Raw genomic sequence first — 23,833 nt, 5'->3', positions numbered from 1 at the left:
TTACCGAACACTGAGGCAATTTTTCACATTTGGATATATATATTCCGGAGTTAGAAAGTAGAAAGTGTCAGAATAGGTATTCACACGATAATTCGCAAGAGTTATGCTTTTTTGCTGCACCAACAGGACTTCACTCATATCGAATTAAATCGCGTTACATAGACTGCATTGTAAAGATATTGCTTAGAACAAAACCTTACCGGTATAGACGATGCTGGAAAATAAGATGAAAATTCAGATAAAATCCTTCTGCACTATTGTACATGTTCTCGTTTTGTATTTGATTTCTTGAATAAACACATTACCTGTTACTTTAACAGTTATTTCTATAATATGTCTTAGGTATCATGTATGCAAACATTGAAATATTTTATATTTCATATGGAAAAATTGTAATATGTTATATCTTCTAACGCAAAGGCTTTTGACACTCATCAGGCTTATTTAGTTATCCCACTTCATGAATAATATGATAATTCTTGCCATACGCACATCTTCAATACCCATACAAATACTCTGTAAATAAGATGCTCCTCACTTAAACTGTGGGAGGATTTAAACGAACAAGTCATGAACTCTCTATATAATATTTCGTAAGAACTGAGTTCAAAAATCTGTAATTGTCTCAAAATGAAGAAAATCAAATTTCTTTCCACAAACACGTCTTAAATACCAATACTAAGGCGGCGTAGAAAGGCCAAATAAAAAATATATATTATTCGTTCGGACGAATTAGCAATTTGTTCGGACGAATTAGCTATTTGTACGGACGAATTAGCAATTTGTTCGGACAAATAAGTTATTTGTTCGGACGAATAAGTTATTTGTTCGGACGAATAAGTAATTCGTTCGGACGAATTAGCAATTTATTCGGACAAATTAGTTATTTGTTCGGACGAATTAGTAATTCGTTCGGACGAGTTATCAATTTGTTCGCACGAAATAGAATTTGTTCGGACGAAATACTAATTAGAACTTTTTTCATTTGAATAAAAATGAAAGAAACATATTAAGATAAAGATGGAGTAACTGGAAAAGGTACAGCTCTACCATTTTCTTAGATTGAATCAAGGTGAAATTTTATATTTATTTGGCAGAGATTAATAACATTGTGATAAGCAAGAGAACACTTAAAAGAATCCTTTCTCCCGCTCAACTGTTTAGAAGAAAGCAATATTCTGATTTGCTTGAAGTGGCTTTATTCATTGAAGGAAAAATGGAGACATCAGACAAACTTCATGGATATAAATTAATGCATCTTCAATGTATACAGTCCAGGTATACCGTGACACAAGAAAAAATAAAAAAAATTAGAGAGTAAAAATAATAGGCGAGCGTCGAGAATGCGAGGGACCTCGCACTTTCAACCCTCGCCTTTTATTTTTTACTCTCTATTTTTGACTTTTAAAAAAATAGTTAGCATTTCCTGTATCTTTTTACGCATTTGTAAATCTTTGATAAGTTTATAATACCTGTCCTTTAATTATTGTAGAAATCAATAAATTTTGTAACATCCTCATAAAAGTAATTTTTTGTAGATTATTAATTCTTTGACAAGACTCCCCCCTTAAAATTTCCAAAGTTTATTTTTGTTATATCGCTAGACTTCTTTCTATACACATCAGAACTCAAGAGCTTCCGGGGCCTTCGCTTCCTGGGCCCCCACTAGAGTTTTGCCCTAAATATAATGGGAACCTTAAGGCGGCTTCCACACCTCAACCTCTTTCATATATATATATTCTTGGCTGTATCCTCTTTCAATCAAAAAATCCGTGACAATTCTATGCTACTACCATCATCACGATTACTCTCCGCCATTGTTCGGTGCATTGATCAAACACCCGGATAACAAAGTTATAAATAGCAATTCGTCCGAACGAAAAAGTTTTTTGTTCGGACAAAAAAGTTTTTCGATAGGACAAAATGATATATGCTGAATTTCAGGGACATTTTCATCGTGTCTTTATAGAGAGCTCTGTAGATAAATGTAGGTATACATACATATACAGATATCTATAGGCTTGTAAGGAGGGTTGGCAGCGGATACTCGTCAGGGTCGTAGCAACAGGAAGGGAAGGGGAGGGGCAGGAAGGGCCTGGTCCCCTCCCCACTTTAAAAAAAAACTTCCCTTTTTTCTTTTGTTGCATGTTAAAATTCTTTGTGGTCCGGCTGAACCCCCCAACCCTCCTTTTTGGCTGGCCCCCAGCTTCCCCTTTCAAAAACGATGCTACGCGCCTGTTCGTGTCCCCTTAACACTTTCAAAAGTAGGGGGTGGGGACAAGAGTATGTTTGTGCCCCCTCCTTACACTTCTGGGATCCCAAACGAGATCATCATCTTTATAACAAATGTTGTTTGATAACATTCCCCCCTTAATTCTAGAGTTAGAAATTTTTGTTCTAAAATTGTTATTTGCTATAAAGAAAGGTAGGCCTACTAGTATACCATAAAATTGTTATAAAATTTGGATATCCAGATTTGCGTTGACAAAACTTTGATAGGCTCTGATTGGCGCATAACTGCATTATTGTCGTCCTATACGAAAATGATTTCCTTATTGAATGTGTTATACTCCGTTGTACCGAAATTTTTCATTTAATATACTTTTGCCCGGGGAGGGGAACTTTTAAGACTGAGCAAGGTGTAGGGATTCCCACCACTTTTAGCTTGTTATTTCAGGGGTTGGGGGCGGGGGGGGGGGGGGGTGATTATGTAGTTTACTGTATTTACCATCGCCATCTTCATGATGTTTATGTGGAAAATTTTGGCATTGGCGTTGCCTTATATCTAATAACAAATTCGTCCGAACAGATTCCTAACTCGTTCGAACAAATTACTAATTTGCCCAAACAAATTTACTTATTCGTTCGAACGAATTTCTATTTCGTTCGAACAAATTGTTAATTCGTCCGAACGAATTACTAATTTGTCCGAACAAATAGCTAATTCGTCCGAACGAATTCCTAATTTGTCCGAACGAATTTCTATTTCGTTCGAACAAATTGCTAATTCGTCCGAACGAATTACTAATTTGTCCGAACAAATAGCTAATTCGTCCGAACGAATTACTTATTTGTCCGAACAAATAGCTAATTCGTCCGAACGAATTGCTAATTCGTCCGAACGAATTGTTAATTCGTCCCAACAAATTGCTAATTCGTCCGAACAAATAATATTTTTTTTTACATGTCCTTTCTACGCCGCCGTACAATACAAATAACTTGTACCCACGAAATAAATGTAATATTAGTAATCATATAAAGGGACAAAACTCCTGCAAAAAATATCAAATGGATTTTTGCGATGTGATATAGAGTGACACAAAAAAGTTACAAAACAAATTCCAGCGTAATATGCCATATAGAAACGAAATAAGATTAGAAAATTAGAAACAGAAAATCACGAATCACCGAACGGAAAGAAGGGCGGACGGACGTACAGACATACTAATAACTTTGATTTTCGGCAGATTAAATTAATACTGCAAATTCCTAACTTTGCTCGAGGAATGTTTTATCGCGTAATTTCGCGAGAGTTGTCACTCGCAAAGTAAATTACTCGCTTTTGATTTTCTCTTGATAAAATAAATAGAAGAACTCTTGATTCACAGATGACTCGCTGATTCATGTTCACGCGAATTGACGTATACAAGTAATTTCGCCATATTAAGTACTCGCGTAAAATAAGGAATCTACAGTAAGCATCCGAATAAAGAAGACAATTTTAACGTCTTTTATCAAGAACTGCAAATGCCGCAGTTATCTTAATTCATTTTGGGGGTGCAAATATATAGTAAAAAATTGAAATTTCAAAATTCCATTAGGGGGACTGCGCAAAAGAATATTACGCATGCGGAAGGCCGAAGTTCGAATCCCGGCCGCGACACACCTAACTCGTTAAAACAGGTAGTGACAGTTCCATCGCCAAACGCTCGGCATCAGATGTGAATGTCACGGGTCCTCGGAGATGACCTTAAAAACGGATGACCCGTGTCACAGTAGGTGTGGCACGCTAAAGAACCCTCAATGCTCAATGGCCGTAAGCGCCGAGCATAGGCCTAAATTTGAAGCCCTTCACCGGTCTTGGTGACGTCTCCATATGAGTGAAAAATTCTCGAGCGAGACATTAAGCAAGATACAATCAATCAATCAATAATTCATTTAATGCTAATTCTTTTTCAGATATAGAAGACATCTCATTCCAGCAGATTGAAAGATGTTTTTGTTAACAGTGGTCCGCTTTACAGTGCTTTTAGATGCATGTTCTTCACTGAACTTAACGCGGCTTATTGGGATCTATATGAGCTCTTGTGGAGAACAATACCTTTGCAAGGAATGGCCAGGTATGATAAATTATGAGCCACACCCCCAACTAGAGCGTTGTCCTTCTTGTTCTTGCGAAGAATCCTGTTATCGGAACAGAAATTGTTGCCCGGATAAATTCTACGAGCGTAAATTAGCAGAGCTGAGAACGCCAACTTTCTTCGCAGCTGACTTTGACGCTAACTTTAGATTTCCCCTTTATGAACTTATTACAGCGTGTCCTATTTCTGCAAAGGATGATGATAAACTTTTGTGCAAGTCACCTCCTCTTCAAACGAAATATAAAGGTCCCGTAACCTCCTTAGCTACGAATTATTCTTACATGAATGAATATTGTGCAATTTGTCACGGAGAAGATAAAGAAAATACAACAATCTGGATTTTGTCAACTGGCGCTGAGAGTAAGATACATATCTTCAATTTCGTCGATTCCATGGAGATGTTGGAGTTGATTGTACACAATCTTCATACGACAGTCATTTACTCACCACCAAAGCATCTTCAGTCGATAGTTCCCCCATTCTATCATCTTTATTCCCTACCAACACCTACTTGTCCAGGGGATGAAGATCTTCAAGCCGCGTGTTCATCTTCCTATATTGATCAATTCAGATTCTATCGAAACATTTTTTGCTACATTTGTAGTTTGCCCGAAAAAACTTCGATCAATATGAATGAAACCTTGTGTCATTCAAAAAATCTTACAATTTATAATGCTTGCAGAAAAAATCCTATTTCCAACTTAACAATGCCATTCCGAAATATTTATTGCATTATCTGTAGTCACCCACCAGTACTACAATTTCCATACAGGAAAGTAATAAGTAATAAGAATCCAATTTTTGAAAGTAAAGATTACGTTTTCGAGGATTTTTCTGCGACTGTAGTCGATAGATGGGTACAAACATATAATAGGCATACAATATTTTCCCTCCAATTCAAACATATTACCTTTAATATGCATTCATTATTGGAAACAATAAAAAATACTAATGGGAACAATATGTCTGAGAGAATAGATGAAGACTGGCTGGATGAAAATTCCAAATTTCACTTGGCAAATGTTATGAAAATTACATCAGGTATATACCCATGGCGAATATGTGACATGGATACATTGCCAGAAGTAGTGCAAAACATCAGCAGAAAAAACTGTGACTGTTCGTTTTCATGTTTATTTCGAGCAAAATGTACCTGTTGCATCGACACGGCCATCCAACACAAACTACAATGTTCCAGTAGATATAAGATTCATTCAGATTACACACCTTTAGAGATCAGAGAATTTAAATTTCTAACGTTATCCACCTGTTTTCAGAATAAAAAACAGAATCTAAGTACACCATTCTTTGACGAAATAAAATATTTGTGCGAAGAACAGTCGCATGTCTTTGATTTTCCCGTAGTGAAAGACGGTGTTACTTATAAGAATGTGTTCTGTTTCATTTGCAATAGGAACATTGATATTGAAAATGACGATCTTTCAAGAGAGGAATACAATATAATGGAATTTAATATAATATGCAATAACCAATTCCATTTTATATACAAAATTAATCTAAACGAAATATTTGAAGGGGCTGGAGAACAAAATTGTGGTGTTGTTTTGAATACACAAGAAGCTGTTCTTTGCGATGAATATCCAAACAATATTATTTCTACCTGCAACATCAAGACGACAGAAAAGAGTCTACAATGGGCATGTGAAAAATTGAACGAACATTCACTTCCCCCAGTACATCAGTACAAAAATGAATTTTGTGAATTATGTAACCAAATGGAACAGTTTCAGGCGAATGAAACATTTGCTGAAGAAGAGAAATACATAGAATGTAACAAGTCAAACCAGATGCACGTCCAGTACGAAAAAGCATGTCGATCTCTACCAAGCGTCCCCTACCATCCTAATATCTTCCCACATAGAAATATATTTTGTTCGTATTGTGCTCACGATGATCATCACAAAGAACAGGTATCCAGTAATTTTTGTGAACCAACATTTGGATCAATATTGTATATACCTGGTCAGCTGATTAGAAAGCTATTCCTTCCAAGCACGGGTTTTTATTCGGGAATCAACAGCAGATCAAAAGAGGTATGTTAAGTTAAAATACCATTCTAATATAGTATTTCCGATAAATCCTTTCGGTCAAAAATTGCATATGTCATACATTGTGTAAATTGGCAGTTCGAACATCTTTTATATACCTTACAAACATCATCCACAAACAAATGTGCCTCACGTGAAACTTTAACACGATTTTCACGCGAAAATAGCATCAGCTGTGAATTTCAAGTGAAAAATGTTCCCCGTAAATTGCACGTTCATATGTTTTTTGCAATTTACGTTAAACTATGAAGATGAGTTTTATGCAAAAAAGAGAGCAAAACTCCCTTATAATTTCAAATCAACATATGAATGAAAATGAATATTGTTGATAGATGAAACGTCGTCGATATGCCTAAATGTTAAAACGGTCTTTAGTTTCCTGATATGGGAATGATAGGGGAATAATCTACGAAACTAATATGCTTTTTATCTCCTAAACAATAAATATTGTGTAATGTGTTGTAGAGAAAAATCGATCGGAATGTTATTCTAGATTTTATACAATTTTAAATATTCTTCTTGGGATCCTCTAAAATAATTACGGAGATGGTCTCTAAAACTAGACATCCAATGTCTTGAAACAGAAAAGCATTTTATTAAACTTTTAAAAACAAAACTTGTAGTAAATGACAGGAATCATACAACGACATCAACTTTTCATGACTAGACCCTCAAATGAAGGGCTATGAGGGGTGAACATATTTGTTTATATTTCAAAACCAATACAGAATTTGTGAAACATTTTTGAACAAAAGTTGTAGATAATAACAAGAACCATTTAACCATTTCGAAATCGGACGGAACACTTACATTTGTATTTGGTGTTTGCAATGATATCAATTCTAATCGTTATTTCTCTCCGGCACTTTTTTGTCCGGTAGTGTTCTCACAATCTATGCAATGGACTGAGATTTATTGGGATCATAGCATATTATTTGTAGACATGAAGAACGAATGCCATGTTCTCTGAACATACATGCATGTGCATGAAATATTTGGTGCACTGACTTTGAAATAGTCTACCTTTCTAAAGAAAAATTCCATGAAGTTGGTTGAGATTTATGTCGTAGATCTTCATTGAGAATCTTAATTGATTGGCATGGTACAAATCACCAACCTTCATGTGCGTGTGCTTCAGTTTGATGGATAATACTATAAAGTCCATAACTTTATTATACATAATTGGGAATGAATTGATATTCACAGCATGGGTAGATAATACCGAGCGAAGCTCGGACGGGCCGAAGGCCCGTCCGCGAAGCAAGGCTCTAAAGGTAACACGTATGTAAAAGTAAAAAGTCAAAATCAGCAAAAGAAAAAGAGATAATCTCTATATACGTTCACTGAAATTTTCGTGATCCATATGGGCTCCGCCATTTATTTTTTTCATTACCTGCTTCAACAGTTATTCGTGTTTTATTTTGAATGCCAATAATAGAAGACTCTGACGTGCAATTCGTAATTTAAACACTCTGTTTGTTCAAAGTGAATAGTATAATTATCATTGTAACAGGTTTTAGCAAATAATTACATATAAAACCGTAATACGACTAAATAGATGAACGAGTTCATGAGTTTCTTTGAATAAGTATATACGATAAAATTACGGTTACTTTTTTACCATTTTGAATTTATTGGTTAATTTTGCTTAGTTATATAACGGCCTTTTTCATTGCACACGGAATGTAATATGTTGTACGGTGTGACCGTTGAGATGAGCGAAGCTCATAACATCTTGCAACACAACTTTTATCCGCCTCTTCATTTAACGCGGGAAATATAACGCTCTTGATGTAAACAATCACAAATTGTGACGTCATATTAGCTGCAATGTTGTTTTTTTCTTCTTCTCTCGAACCAAGCAAAAACAAAATGTTTGAAACTATGAGAAAGCTTGTCTGGAAATTTAAAAACGTTTATGGTACTTTCTAAACAATCTAATTATTTTAATTACGGGTTTGTCAATGAAGTATACCAAAGTGACGGCGACATTTTTTCGGAAGCATTATGGGTGATACTCATCTTTTTTCAACCGATGAAGAGCAAATCACGTAACTCATATGTGTAATCATTGGAGCGAGCTCGTCGCGACGCGAGCTTCGCTCGCTATTATTGTTGTTTATAATTGTTTGCTTTGAAAAAGAGAAAAAAGTCGAGGCTAAATGTGACGTCACAAGCAACAGTTTACGTCGCCTTGCGTTTTATTTCCCGCGTTCAGTGAATAGGCGGATCCTGTAAAACTGTTGTCCCCATATATAAACCCCTTTAATATTGAGATGTTACTGGGTTTTTAGCGCAAGGAAAATTTTATTAAAAATATATATTTTTAAATGAATCATAATCTACCGTACTTAACGGAATTATGATTACCACTTGGGACTCTCCAATGACCATTACACCGTATACATATTACCGAACGAAGCTCGGACGTGCCGAAGGCCCGTCCGCGAAGCAAGGTTCTAAAGGTAACACGTATGTAAAAGAAAAAATGAGAAAATCAGCAAATGAATAGAGATAATCTCTACATACGTTCACTGAAAATTTTCTGATCCATATGGCCGCCGCCATATTGCTTTGTTAATTAGTTGGTTCTAGCGTTATTCGTGTTTTAATTTTGAATGCCAAAAATACATGACTGACGTGTAATTTGTAATTCAAACACCCAGTTTGTTAAAAATGAATGTTGTGATTATTATTGTTAGAGTTTTTAGCCAATTATCTAATAGAAAAACACTAATACGACTAAATAGATGAACGAGTTAATGAGTTTCTTTAAATAAGAATATACGATATACTTACGGTTACTTTTTTACCATTTTGAATGTATTGGTTAATTTTGTTTAGTTTTAACGGCCTTTTTATTTGTAAACGGGATGTATTGTTTGCTCTGAAAGAGAAAAAAGTCGAGGCTAAATGTGACGTCACAATGCACGGTTTACGTCGTCTTGCGTTTCATTTCCCGCGTTAAATGAATAGGAGGAGCTTGTAGAACTGTTATTCCCATATATCCCCCTTTAATATTGAGATGGTACTGGGTGTTTCGCGCAAGGAAAATTTCATAATATATATATGTATTTTTAAATGAATCATAATCTACCGTACTTAACGGAATTACGATTATCACTAGGGATACGCCAATGACCATTTCATGCTTCCCTCGGTCCAACGGTCACACCGTATACATATTATAGATATATATAGATTGGTATACTGAAAGATGCAAACATGTACGTCTTTTGAAGGTGTCATCCTTTGAAAAACTATAACCTTTTTGTATTTCACCGAAATAATTTGAAATTGGTATTGTAGATATATCTTGGTACTCCTTACTTTCAAGTGTGGTCAAAGTTACTCACAAATACGTGCATGCAAGTGTACTAAATTCTGATCGGATGATTTTATAATTATCATAACTTTTTGATAAATCATGGAATTATTAAATTGTGAAACGACTGCGTATCGAATGACATAAATAAGTGATGCATAATTTTCATGTGCGTGTGTATGTACATTGCTTTTCTTCAATTTTGGGGTACTAAAATGTTGACAAATTTCTGACAGAAGACTCAAATGAAATTTTTAGTTCAGGTTTCTGATATCAATCTTTTAAATTTAATGTATCAACTGTTACTAAAATAAATTTGTGTGTGCGTGTGTGTGCGTACATTGTACTATTCAACATCTAATCAAATATTGATAAATATAAACATTCTTTTGATTGAGAAAAATGAAATAACATTGGCATCATATGTACATACAACAAGAACCTAAACTATAAGACAGTGGTTGTGCTGAAGTACACACGCATACGCGTTTATGCACGTGCATTGTTTTGGGCCTCCTATTTTGGATTCACTCTTATTTTCTCATTTTTCAGTGAAATCTTTTTAAATACATCTTGAATTCATATATCAAATCAGTATGGTAAAATTACACACTAGCACAGGCATGTATGTAAGGTGGGTTTTGATGGGATCATTTTCAAGAGTCAATAACTGAATTATTTCTTGATAAGAATGGACTGAACGACACAATTCAAGTATATTTTGAGACGCCTTATTCAGTCTCGTGGTCAAAATCACTTACATTAGCATAAAAGCGCGTGCACGTTCTCTTAATTTTTGATTGGATGATGCTTAAACGTCTAAAGCTTTCTTGTTTTACAACTCGTCATTGCAGTGCCAGCCATGTGGATAATAAAGAATTCAATGGTGATACAAATAAAAAAAATATAACGAGAGAAGTATATTGACGTCCTTTTCCCTGGACTACCGCGTCCAATATGAAATGTAGCACGGACTGGCGGTTTAAAGGTCCAGTGAAATGAGCTCCCAAATGGGATATTTACAGTGATGATAAAACTGAGCCGATAGGGGCTCAGTATGGGTTATATGATACTAAGACTAAAACATATTCACAGAACATTTCAATGTGACAAAGATGCTCTAACCGTAAATATCCAAAGACGCTTGGTACCGCTCTGGACATACCAAAATATGACACCATATACATTGTACTTAAAAATGTATGGTACTGTCACAAGCAACTCGCAGTGATAAAAGCATGAATGTGTCAAACAAACTGTACATATCTGTTCAGACGCTTGATGGATATATATGGTAAGATACTGATCAACAAGTGCGTGTTAGTTCAATTGATTTTGATTGGATGATTCTTAAACTTAAATACATCTCTTATAACTGAAGGAAATAAAGTGAAAGTTGCAAGTTATGCTGCTTTTAGTAAAAGTATTTTTTAACAACTCAGTATAACTTGTTCAAACAAAACGGCACTGCTTTCTAAATAGGGACGTTTGAGGAGCATATATAACGATGTTAGCATATGAATTCACCCAATCCAACCACTACAAATTGAAATTTTGCAAGTCCCTGATTGATTGATTAAATATTGTTTAACGTCTCTCTCGAGAATCTTTCACTCATATGGAGACGTCACAATTGCCGGTGAAGGGCTGCAAAATTTAGGAGCTTACGGCCTTTCCGCAGGGAGGGATCTTTATCGTGCCACACCTGCTGTGACACGGAACCTCGGTTTTTGCGGTCTCATCCAAAGGACCACCCCATTTAGTTGCCTCTTACAACAAGCAAGGGGTACTGAGGACCTGTTCTAATCCGGATCCCCACGAGATTAAAAGTTTCTGAAAAACATGTTTGGCTGTCCTTATCACATTACATGTATATTATAAGCGGACCATAGTCGATGCATTAACGTAACATTGTCCATATTTTCTTTTTTTATTTATAATTGTACATTTAGACTAGTTTTTGTAGGTTCTTTCATCCATCTAATATGTATGTAAGTACTACGTAGTAATATTTCCTACGGTTTCCTTTTGATATCTCAACAAGCTGTAATGATTCAATTTCCTCGTAAATGCATTGCAGTTGTAAACAATGAGCAAATGTATACTAACAAATATAGTATGTCTATTTTAACGGCTTGAAATTTCAACAGAATTGAAAGAAGAATATAAATATCGGATATAAACTTCAGTTTTGGAAATGCATTAGGGTATGGACTGCAACGCTTCACGCCTACATTTTTTATGAAGCACTGACATCCATAATTAAGTATGCAATCGTGAAGCGTTGCAGTTTGTGCTTGCAAATATGTTAGATTTCTGCAAACAGGAAGTAAAGATTGAATGAACGAGAATTTTTTGTGAATCATTTTTCAAGTCATATTCACACAAGGCACATTTGGTTGTGTAGAATTCAATACTTTGTGGTATACTCGTACTTCTCTCAAAATTATATCTTAACAAGGAAATGCACATAATGAAGAATCAGTTTTCAATAACATAAGTGTTTTCAAGATACCAACAATATCATGTTTATTTTGCCCCGGATCATTTTTCACATCTTATGCGAGGAAAACAATAGCCACTGCATTTATCAGTATTTTTCTCCGGGGGCTTTTCACTAACACTCAGAACACATAGTACAATCGACAATAAATACTAGCATTTGTCAACCAAAAAATCCCATCGGTGCCAACTGTAAAATATTAGTAATTACCAGAAATTATCAGTATCAACAGCACTATGAATGAAATTATCAGCACCTATCAGCAAACAGACAATCATTGCGATCTGTTCACCCAGTAAAAGCGATGTATTTGTATATTACACACAACTATGCTTTAGTTTAATTATATTACAGGAGACGGAGTATGGTTGCTTTCCTGGCCGCATGTATGACGGAAACGACTGTCGTTTGGCTGTAGCATTTCAAAGGAATATTCGATACAGTTTGCATATACTTTGTATGCTAAATATAGTTTCAGCATCAAATGATTCAAACACTGTACTGTCAGAAATCAAAGACTCTGTGCTGGTATATTTATGGAATGATACTATTTCTATGGGATGTGAGTTAAAGTCATTTTACTTCATACCAAAACCACCATTAACGATAAGATATTCTCATGGTCTTTATCATTTCAATCTGTATGTGGTTTTACATATGAGTATTCTGTATTCGGAGGTTTTTGATAGGGACAGGGTCGAAAGACTGCTTTTGAAATATCCACAATTATTATCCATCTATGAAACAGACACTCTTGATAAACAGTACAAAAAAATTAAATTAAAGGGCTTTAGTTTTGCAAATATATCAGAGACTATGCTTTCGACTGACATGTATTTACTCCCAAATGAGTATACAACTTTTATCAGAAACTACAAATATATTGCAGATTTTGATTCTTCGTTTAGTGATATTCTTGTTCAGGAACTCCTGATCTGCCGGCACCGGAAGATACCTCAGAAGGACATCCAATTAGACGTTAAACACTATCGTCTCATCGTGCTGAAGACTCGGGAGATATTCTACGTAGGAGAGTATGTACTGGATCTTAATGATATGGTGGGAGTATGTGCTCCATTTTCATCTCCTGTCGTTGGATCAGAGTCCAAAATGACTGAATTACTTGAGACCCTTACAACGGCTCTAAACATTGCCAGCACAACTGGCTTGGTTATACTTCTTGTTATCTATTTGTTAATTCCAAGTTTGCGAACACTCCCAGGACTCAATATTATGAATTCCATCTTTTCTCTCATTTTGATGCAAATTACATACACTGTTACAAACACTTTTGAGAAAACGACGCTTCAATGTGTAGTAGGCGGGATGCTATTGCATTACTTCTGGCTATGTATGTGTTGTTGTCTGTTTATCTATTGTTTTAGCATGTGGCGGTCATTCAGTGGTCCTATCACCACAACACGATCTCAAAAAAATACGCGGACATTCATTTCTTTCATGTTATTTTCTTATATAACTCCTCTTCTTGTCGTTGGTGGAAATGCCACGGTTCTCTACCTACTGTATGGGGATGTCGGTTATGGCGGAAAGGTGTGCTTTGTAGACAACAAGATTTCAAACATTGTCACATTCGTTTCACCATTGTCTTTTATTTATTTGGTGAATACTGTTTTGTTTCTCCACACAATTTCTAAAATTCGGCCCAATAAAACTATCAGAAAATCCAAGAAAGATACGTCAGAGTTAATCATATTTGGAAAACTTTTCAGTTTAACTGGGTGCGTTTGGATTTTACAAATTATTGACGGCTTCATTCCACATATTTCTACATACTCTTTCATTGCAACAATTCTGACGTCAACACAGGGTCTGTTTATTTTTCTGAGTTTTGTGACGTCTCCGCAAATCATAAAACACATTAAATCCTGGAGAAATCTTAATGGGAAGAGTAAAAGTAATTCTTCGAATACTGGGCGTCCTTCCATATTTACAGACACAGATTAAACCACTTCTCTTTATAACGATCATTGTTATTTTGATAAAAAAAAGTTTGGCGTTGCCCTGTCACATTAAAATCTATTTGCATGTTCATTTTAATTCAGTTTTGTTTTGTCAAATCAAACGTAGCTTTATCCTGCTTGGGACCTCTTTTAAATTGTAAATAAGCCTTTATTAAACCTCTATCTATTGGAGCATAAAAACCGCCAGTCCGTGCTCTCAGTAGGAACTGATCTGTCCAGCGAGAAGGACGCATTGATAGAGCACGCTTCAACCAGAATGTTGCCATCAACTATAGAATAACTTTATTGTAGACACTTTGGCATTGTTGTAAATGTTGCCCGTGTTCAACTTGTTTTGAGGTGCTACCTTGTAGTGTGTACCAAGTACACGTGTACCAAGTAACCACAGTATCGAAACCAAACACTGGGGAGCATCGACATGTGTGATATCCACGTATGACAGCAGTCATCAGTGTAGTGGATCCGTGTTTAAGCCAGAAACACTTTGAGGAACTTTACGCTCAACGCCATAAAACCGGGACCAGAAACTTAAATATTTGTATACCAAATAAATATGTAAATTGTTTTTCTGTGACTTTATCATTTTCACATTCTAGCACGGTTATCCGTGACATGCCCATTATCATTTCATCACTTTGCGGGTCAAATATATTCTTTTGTCAATTATCAATAAAGAACGTTTAAAGGAGTTTCAAGTCACACAAGTCCTTAGTCCGTCGTTGTCCTTTAAAATTTGAACATACATGTAAGTATAATACAATGTTTCATGAATTTGGTATAGGACACCTTTGGGGAATCCATAATTGTTAGTGTTAGGGTCACTGCGCCTGCAGATGGGGTCAAAATTTTGTAAAGCTTATGTAATTAAAAAAAAGAGACTTTGCACAGACTCCTAGATATACCAGAGGTAGGATCAGATCCGTAGAAGAAGTAATCATCCCCCGACGAAGACTAGAAACGTTTAGAAAAAAAATATGAAATTCATGGCTAATATGTGAGAGGATCTGTTACTAGGGCTGGACTTTATGAAAAGGGATAATTTCTATTAAAAAAATCTTCTTGACTTCCTGACATCAAACATTTCAATTGAGTATATAACAATAGTGAGAAGCGATGCGTTGACTAAATTTTTGAAATTTACGTCACCAGGCTCAAGGGCTCTTATTGCTACATGTAAGATGGGACTAAGCTGTAATATTTAGTGAGAGTGTGTTATTTATTTAATATTCTTCTTCTTGACTTCTTGACATCAAAAAACCAAACAGAGTAGTTGTTTATATTGATAGAGACAATTCTTCCAAAATCATAAAATTCATAGCCCCTGGATAGGGGATCTGATGCTACGAAGAATGTCAAATATTTTAAAATTGTGCAATCATTGAAAATCTTCTTTATTCAGGGACATCCAACAGCCAAATTGTGTGTATAGTTATAATGAGCACGAATGTCACCAAAATTGTGAAATTCATGTTCTTAGGCACAAACTAGGGTGAATCTCTATTACCCCGTTAAGTATTAATTCTTGTTCAATTTTTTGTACCTATGCATAAGTTGAAGAGAAAGGACGGTTATGAAGAATATGAAGCCCTATATAAAAGTTGTGAAATTATTACCCTGTGCTTTGGGATGTGATTCTCTGGTGGGGCCAATTTAGATTAACATCGGTATAGTGAAAATAGATTTTATACTCTCCTTCTGTACATCATGACACAATAATATAAATATGGTTACGAGGAGCGTGATTACTACTGCCTACAATGTGAAATTCATGATCCCTGGACTAGTTACTTAAGCTTAATACAGTGAAAATAATGTTCTCTTGGACATTAGGAAAACATAGTCTGGAAAGCTAAGGAATGTTTACTTAATTTTTGAAAAACAATTTACAATTTATTTAATTTAGCTGTTCGATGAAATGTTGTTGCATGTTACTCAGGAGACCATTGAGATTCATGACAATCTTGTTTTATTGTCTGAATATACACGTCTGTTTTAATTATTTAAGTTCTGAGGTTCCACTGAGCCTGGGTCAATATATACCAAAAAAAGACATGTCTTTAAAGCTGCACAATGTTGTTTTGTATGTAATAACTTGCATTATTATGTTACCAAATACTTCTGAGCTTCTGATTTGCTGATAGCAAACATAGTAGAAAAATAAAACATTATGTGCACCTCCACTCATCTTGACAATTAAGGTTTCCAACATCAGACCCAAAATATATCGATAATTTCCAAATTGATACGATTGCTTAGTTTTTGTCCTCCATTGAGAACCCGCATCTCCAATTACTTTCGACTAGGTCTTACCTGCACACAAAGGAAACCAATCAGTTATTATTTGTAACAGAATTCACAGTTCATTTACACCATTTTCTGCATATGTTGTGACACAATGCGTCTGCTTTTTCTCCCTCAAAGCAATTAATATTTCGTCTGGAGTAAAGTTAGGGGCTTGATAAAACATTTCCCGGATCCTACAATGTACCTCTGTAAGTTTTTGTGTAGTTTTTGAATTCAGTATATTTAATGATATGGATCAAAGAATTCATATCTTGATGCTGAAATCTTTTCTCGGCTATGTGATGATGTTTGTTTGGGAAGTACAGAACCCCCTATGATGCCGTTATTTGTACCTCAGTAGATTATAACAGGGGTGGCAAGGATGATGTGATTCTGTCATAAGAAATTAAACAGCCTTTACATTATACTACTTAGAGACTTTGATTAATGCTTTTGGATTAAATGAACACACATTTCATCTTCCGTTTATCTGTCGAGAAATTCAATATATTCATAAAGATATGTCTAGGCTCTATGTAGGAACTTACAAAATTTCGTTTTCACTATCGTTATATAACATACGAGTATTTGCCACCATTGACGATATTTCGTTGTACGTAATTAATTTGGAGGATTCAGCATTTTTATCTAAATTCTAATCTTCTCGGACAGTCATATTTAAATCTGGGTCGAAAATTAAATCATGTGACAAAGGATGTCATACGTGTAATCGTAAAAAGTTATGTTATAGTTCGATATTGGCACAAGAGTCTATGTTTACATGTATAACGTAATGTTTCTGATATGAAGGGGCGGGGCTCCAGAGTGCAAAAACAAAAAGTAATCCTGATTCAACATCAATCTAAAAACTTCAAACGAGTCATAAATATGTAGATACTCGCAAAAATAGGTCGTGGTGCATTTTTAAGACTGGCGGATATCTAGGTTTGATAAAAAATACAATTCAGCAATACAATGTGACAGTTTGTATTTCAGGCAATCATAGAGAACGGGTGGATCTTATTAGTGCTCAGAAATATCACATTATCGTCACTGTATGATATATATCAGCGACTAAACTTCAATGAAAAATTATCACACCATTTGACAAATATAGATAGAATTTCGTCAGTGACGTACCTCACGTGAATGTAACAATTTCTAATCGTGTTGGGTGTGCATGAGTGCACGAAATGGGATTTTGGTAACAAAACAATTAGTACTAAAAGTAGATCCAGAACCAATATGCTGGACATGCATATTTCACGTTCTACACACGGTTTGATGAATTTATTTGACCGTTTTTATCTCATTTCAGCATAAAGGGCGAACTTTGCTCATGGACTTTGCTCATTGACTTGAATTACTAACCAAATTGCATACCTATGTAAAGAATTCAAGATTCGTGTAATGGAAAACTTACATTATAGTCTTCTTTCAGGATAGGATTTATATATAGATTTGTCTTGAAATGTTATTGCATTTTTAATCACATCTTTAAGATCTTTTTGCATTTGTGACCAGTTCGATGTTTAACCAATTTTATTGAATTATATGTTGATTAGGAAACTTCAATATGCTTATGTCGAATTCATTAACTGTAATTAGGACTGTCTCAAAGAAATTAATTTGTATATATAGTACATTGTATGTATCATAATGAATTGTCACTGTTCAGCAGTTTTATGTCTTGCCACCCATGTATTAGTAACAGAAATAGTAAGAAGAACTACATATGTTGTTGTATTTTAAATTATTTATATTTGTACAAATATTTACTCCGATTAAACAAATGACAAATCCATGAAAATACTAGTTTTAATTGATTGTAGGATTGATTGAATGCTTTGCATTCTGTCGATAAGTTTTATACTGATATTGAGACATCACCAGCTGTAGATGAAGTACCACATGCTTAATGCTCAGGGCCGTAGCAGTGAGGATTCTTTATCATGCTAACGCCTACTGCGACACGGAATCTCCAATTTTAAGGTAATATCTGAAAGACCCGCGATTCTCAATTATAAATACCGAGCGTTTGGCGAAGGAGCAATCACTACCTATTTTAATGTCTTAGGTTTGATACGGCCATGGATAATCTTATAGGTCTCAGTGTGAGGGAGGGAATTTTGGAAGAGATGCAAAACAACAAAAATATTTTACATGTACATTTCTGTATTTTATTCACTACAGTGTAGAAGGTGTATCATCGCCTACCAACGTATTTGGATTGTATTCATACCATTGTTAAGTAAAGTATAAAATTAGAGGTTTCTAAGTCAAATCTAATCACGTTGCCCTGATATTTTTAAGCGGCTTCTTCGGTAGTTAACAATGTATCTATCTTTGGAAGGGTTTTGTGAAGTTAAGGGATCCTGCATAGGTACGGTAACTCATATTTATTCGTCCCACTTACTGGGATATGAAATGTGTTTCGAACTGAGGCATGATTCAGAAGAATTTCATCTTTTGAAGAATCACAAGTAGGATTACCATGAAAGGTGAAGATAACGAACAGTGATCAATCTCATAACTCATATAAGCAATACAAAATACAGAGCTGGGCAAACACGGACCCCTGGATATACCAGAAGTGGGATCAGGTACCTAGAGGAAAAACCACCCCCTGTCGACCGGTTACACCCGCTGTGAGCCCCATATCTTGATGAAATGTGAAGTTAACGAACAGTGATCAATCTCATAACTCCTATAAGCAAGACAAAATAGATAGCTGGGCAAACACGAACCCCTGGACACACCAGGGGTGGGATCAGGTGCCTAGGAGGAGTAAACATCCCCTGTCGACCGGTCACACCCGCCTTGAGCACAATATCTTGATCAGGTAAACGGAGTTATCCGTAGTCAGAATCATTGTGCCAAGAACGGTCTAACAATCGGTATGAAACACGTCAGACAGCATTTGACCCAATGATAAGTTGTATAGGCAAACGAGATCGTTATAACGACCATAGAATTTACGAAATGCAAAATTGGTTTAAAATACAGCTAAAATAATGAGCATTCCAAACAAAGACATTGTTGTTTAAATTTTTGTCAGCTGGAACCAGACATGTAACCTATCTAATTCTTGTATCACTAATGGTTTACTAAACACAGAACGATAGATGGAACGTATTTTTGTTTTGATGTGTGTAATACATGAATTTGATATTCATCTTATACTTTTTATCCATTCTGACAAGGTATCAAGTTCTTCGTTTTCTATGTAGCCAATCGTCTGGTATAATCAAGCTCATAACTCCTATAAGGAATTCAAAATAGAAAGTTTGGCAAAAACGGACCCCTGAATATACCAGAGATCTAAGAGGGATTGAGGATATATGAGGGATGGGGGAAATAAGATATAATATAGCCTATGAACACGCCTCCTCCTCTATGGCTTATTGGATAAACTTGATACTGTTTGATTGATAGTTTGTACATTGAAAATGAAAAAAGTTGTTAATTGAAACTTTGTACAATACCTTATTGCCATTTGTGATGTGCATATTCTTGGGATAGAAGGATCCAAATATTTTCCAAAAAGTTATAGTGGATCTAAAAGGACTGGGAAATGTAAAATAGTTTCTGAACACCTCTCCTATATGACTTATCGGATAAATTTCAACCTTTGTACAGTGCTTCATTACCATTCGCAGATGTGCATATTGTCGGGAGGTGACGATCTAACTATTTTTCTAAATGCTCTAGTGGAACTAAGAGGGATGGAGGGTGTAAAATAGTTTGTAAACACTTCTCATCCTGTATGGCTTATCGGATAAACTTGACACTCTATAATACTTCATTTCGACTTGTAGATGTGCATATTGTCAAGACAAGGACGATTCAATTGTTTGATTTGTTGCATACTGATTGCTAGACCATCCTTGGAATACTGATTTTAACTACGGATAACTCCGTTTACCTGATCAAGATATAGGGCTCACAGCAGGTGTGACCGGTCGACAGGGGATGCTTACTCCTCTTAGGCACCTGATCCTACCTCTGGTATGCCAAGAGGTCTGTGTTTGCCCAAGTCTTTATTTTGTATTCCTTGTGGGAGTTATGAGATTGATCACTGTTCGTTATCTTCACCTTTCACATTGTTCTGACCAGGGACCTGATATTTTCCTATAAGGATCAGTTTCTTACTGGTGCTTCAGCAGAACAGTAATTATTTTTATATCATATACAACAATAACATTGGTCACATCGATGTTGATTTTTTCTTCATCTTTCCCTCTTTGCACAAAGTACAGTTCGTAATGTTAATGTTCCTACGTTCTTCTCCATACCATACAGTACATTACAAGGAGGGGTTTGTAATTTGAAGCCCATTGGGGAGGTGGGGAGGCATTTGTTTTAAGCAAAAACAAACTATATTATTATTGCTCAGAATTTCGTAAGTAGAAATGTGATATATCTCGTCACCAGGCTGTGTTTAATGATGTATATTTATTTTATGAAGAAAAATTAAACTTTTAATTTTATTTCAATGAGTGAATCCATTGGTGGTGGAGTAATATCTAAGTTGCGTATTATGTGAACTACGACTAAACTAATTGATGTATAAGATACACCGAAGAAAATAATATGGATGAAAAATTTTAACAGTCTGGTTTAAAGTCGGCAATTTGCAAATTCTATGGTCGTTATAGCGATATAATTTACCAATACAAGCGGTCACTGGGTTATATGCTGTTTCACATTTTTCATACGAATTTTTAGGCAGTTATTTACACATTGATGTTCATGGATCCATTTTTGTCTACTTTTAAATTTGTATTTTTATAGGAGTTAAGGGATTGATAACAGTGTTCATGATATTAACCTTTTCAAGCACAAGATATGGACATATGGATGATAACTAACAATGATCAATCTCATATGTATATGAAGCCGAAGTTAAGTGGTCAAAATGGGTTATTAAAGGAAAGGAAGACAGCCTGTAAGGTTACAAGAAAGTTCTAATCAAATATAATGAACTATTAAACATAACAACATGCAAAACTATTATACAATGATGTCACATTAAATGCACCGAGACATATGTTAATAATGTGCAATTAACTCTACGTGTATTGCCAGGACAGGTCAGGGTGACATGTCCACTTTAAAGTAACTAAAGTAATAATATTACAACAGTTATGCTGTGAGTATATCAACACTCATGATGATTATTAAATCATATAACTGGACAATGTTGTTATAAATACATAAAGCTACTCTACACACCTTTAGTGAATATTATAACATTCCTACTGGGACACAACCCATCTAGTGTTCATTGTTTCCTGTCATACACAATTTATATGTCTATCAACAACATAACAAGGACACCAACACCAAAACTTCACAACCTTCCTAGTCTAGCGCCTAACAGCACAAACATGTCTGATAATAATGCATATTCGCTAACTATGCTCAAGTATCAAATAAGAAAATCATTACCAACCTGTCAAATATCATACAATAGTTCGTTATTACACGAGTTTCGTCTTGGATTTCAAAGGATCCAGATGTAAACAATGCGACCGGCAACTCAATTCACCACATAATTTACAAAATCCAAATTAAGACTAGTATAGACGGAAATTCAAGTTCCGGAATATCTAACCACTACGACAAACGGGACAAATTCATGGAGTGTGGAGTAACACTTACTCCCTAATGCTGTAATCAATAAAACAACTACTTAACCACTGTTAACACTACTTATGAAACATATACCAGCAGATAAGCATCAAAGAACTACATAATGTGACTGCTGAAATATCGGGAATACACAGTACCGATAAGCATATCCCCAGAATCTGTACAAAGTGTATGCATCATTATGAAACCACAATCATAACACAAGTTAACACATTTGCATATAAATACACACCTGTGAGGTCACTCAAACGCCTGGTTTTACAGGTAGTGGAGAGAACAGCAATACTTATACAGTTGTAGGTTATGGCACCCACGCTCTGAGCATCGTATTAGGTCACAAAATCTAAGCGATATAATATAGAAATGGTGACCCGAAATATCCGGAAAGGGCAATACTAGGGACGACCATTGTGCACTTGGCAACACATATATCGACTTTACTTATGTGAGATTTTTCTGTTTTTACACTGCTGTGACGTCATTGATTGTGACCTCATATAGTTTCTTTGAATTATGTTAGACAATGAAGCAAACTGTTTTGTATTTTCTTTTAATTTGATACAGCTATCTGATGGACAACCTCGGGTATGCTCTTTTTGACTGTCTAATATGTTCCCCAAACAAAGTTTGGGAACATATTGTTTTTACTCTGTTTCTTATTATTATTATTAGGGTCTTCCGTCTTCAGCGGAAGAACCTTCTATTATTCTATTGTTGATTTTTCACTTTTCTTCTTCTTATTATTATTTTTATTCTTTTTTTTTTCCTTACCGATTTTGTGCAGAGGATTTCTCGGAGATGGCTTGATCGATTTACTTCAAATTTTCAGGGTTGATGCATTGCGATCTGAAGTTTATATCTTTTTTTGGATTTTTGAAAATTCACTTCCGGTTGGAAGTTATCCCCCTTTTATCGATTTTCAGATGACCATTTTGTCCAGACAACATCTCAAAAACGATAAAAGCTAGAGTGCTGAAATTTTCAGTGATGTTAGACAACATGTTGTAGTTGTGCACATCGGTTTTAAAAATTCCCGGAAGTGCCTAGTATGGAAGCTCGGTAGGGGTCGAAAATGGAGTTTAAAAAAGTGTCCCATTTTTCTCCACGTTTTAAATCAGAACTTTTTACTCGTAAATATTTTGCTTAGACATATATAACAAAAGTTGTACAGTTTATTGAGATCTTTCGTGTCATATCAAGAAATCGGCCCATAGGCCTCATGGCTTGCCTGAACCATTGAATTTCTGTTACAATGATTAACTTTTTTCTCACGAAACTTTTGATAAGACATATAGAACAAAAGTTGTTCAGTTTTGCAAGATCTATCTAATGATATTAAAAAAATAGGCCTCAGGGTGTCATGGCTCGCCTGAACAGTCGAATTTGTATCACAATTAATAACATTAATAACTTTTTTCTCGAAAAACTTTTGACAAGACATGTAGAACAAAAGTTGTTCAGTTTCGCAAGCGTTAACTAACGATGCTAATAAATAGGCCTGCAGGTCTCATGGCTCACCTGAACAGTTGGGTTATTGTTGCAATCTATAACATTTTGGTCAAGAAACTTTTAATAAGACATCTAGAACAAAAGTTGTTCAGTTTTGCAAGATCTTTCGAACAACATCATGAAAAAGGCGAACGGGCCTCATGGCT

At 35.3% G+C, this 23,833-nt stretch overlaps 1 long non-coding RNA gene across 1 annotated transcript in view; it reads right to left on the bottom strand.

Annotated features, from left to right (window-relative positions):
• The window catches only part of LOC125667085 (uncharacterized), a 31,861-nt gene extending 9,811 nt beyond the window's left edge, over window positions 1–22,050 (bottom strand). The window contains exon 1 of the long non-coding RNA XR_007367007.2: window positions 21,979–22,050. This is a non-coding gene — a long non-coding RNA (uncharacterized LOC125667085). The remainder of the gene's footprint in view (window positions 1–21,978) is intronic.
• Between the last annotated feature and the right edge of the window lie 1,783 nt (window positions 22,051–23,833).

Source organism: Ostrea edulis, chromosome 2 (genome assembly GCF_947568905.1).
Source record: "Ostrea edulis chromosome 2, xbOstEdul1.1, whole genome shotgun sequence".
In the NCBI taxonomy this organism is placed as follows: Eukaryota; Metazoa; Mollusca; class Bivalvia; order Ostreida; family Ostreidae; genus Ostrea; species Ostrea edulis.
Note: the sequence above shows the minus strand (reverse complement) of the source record. Positions and strands in the feature narration are given on the sequence as shown.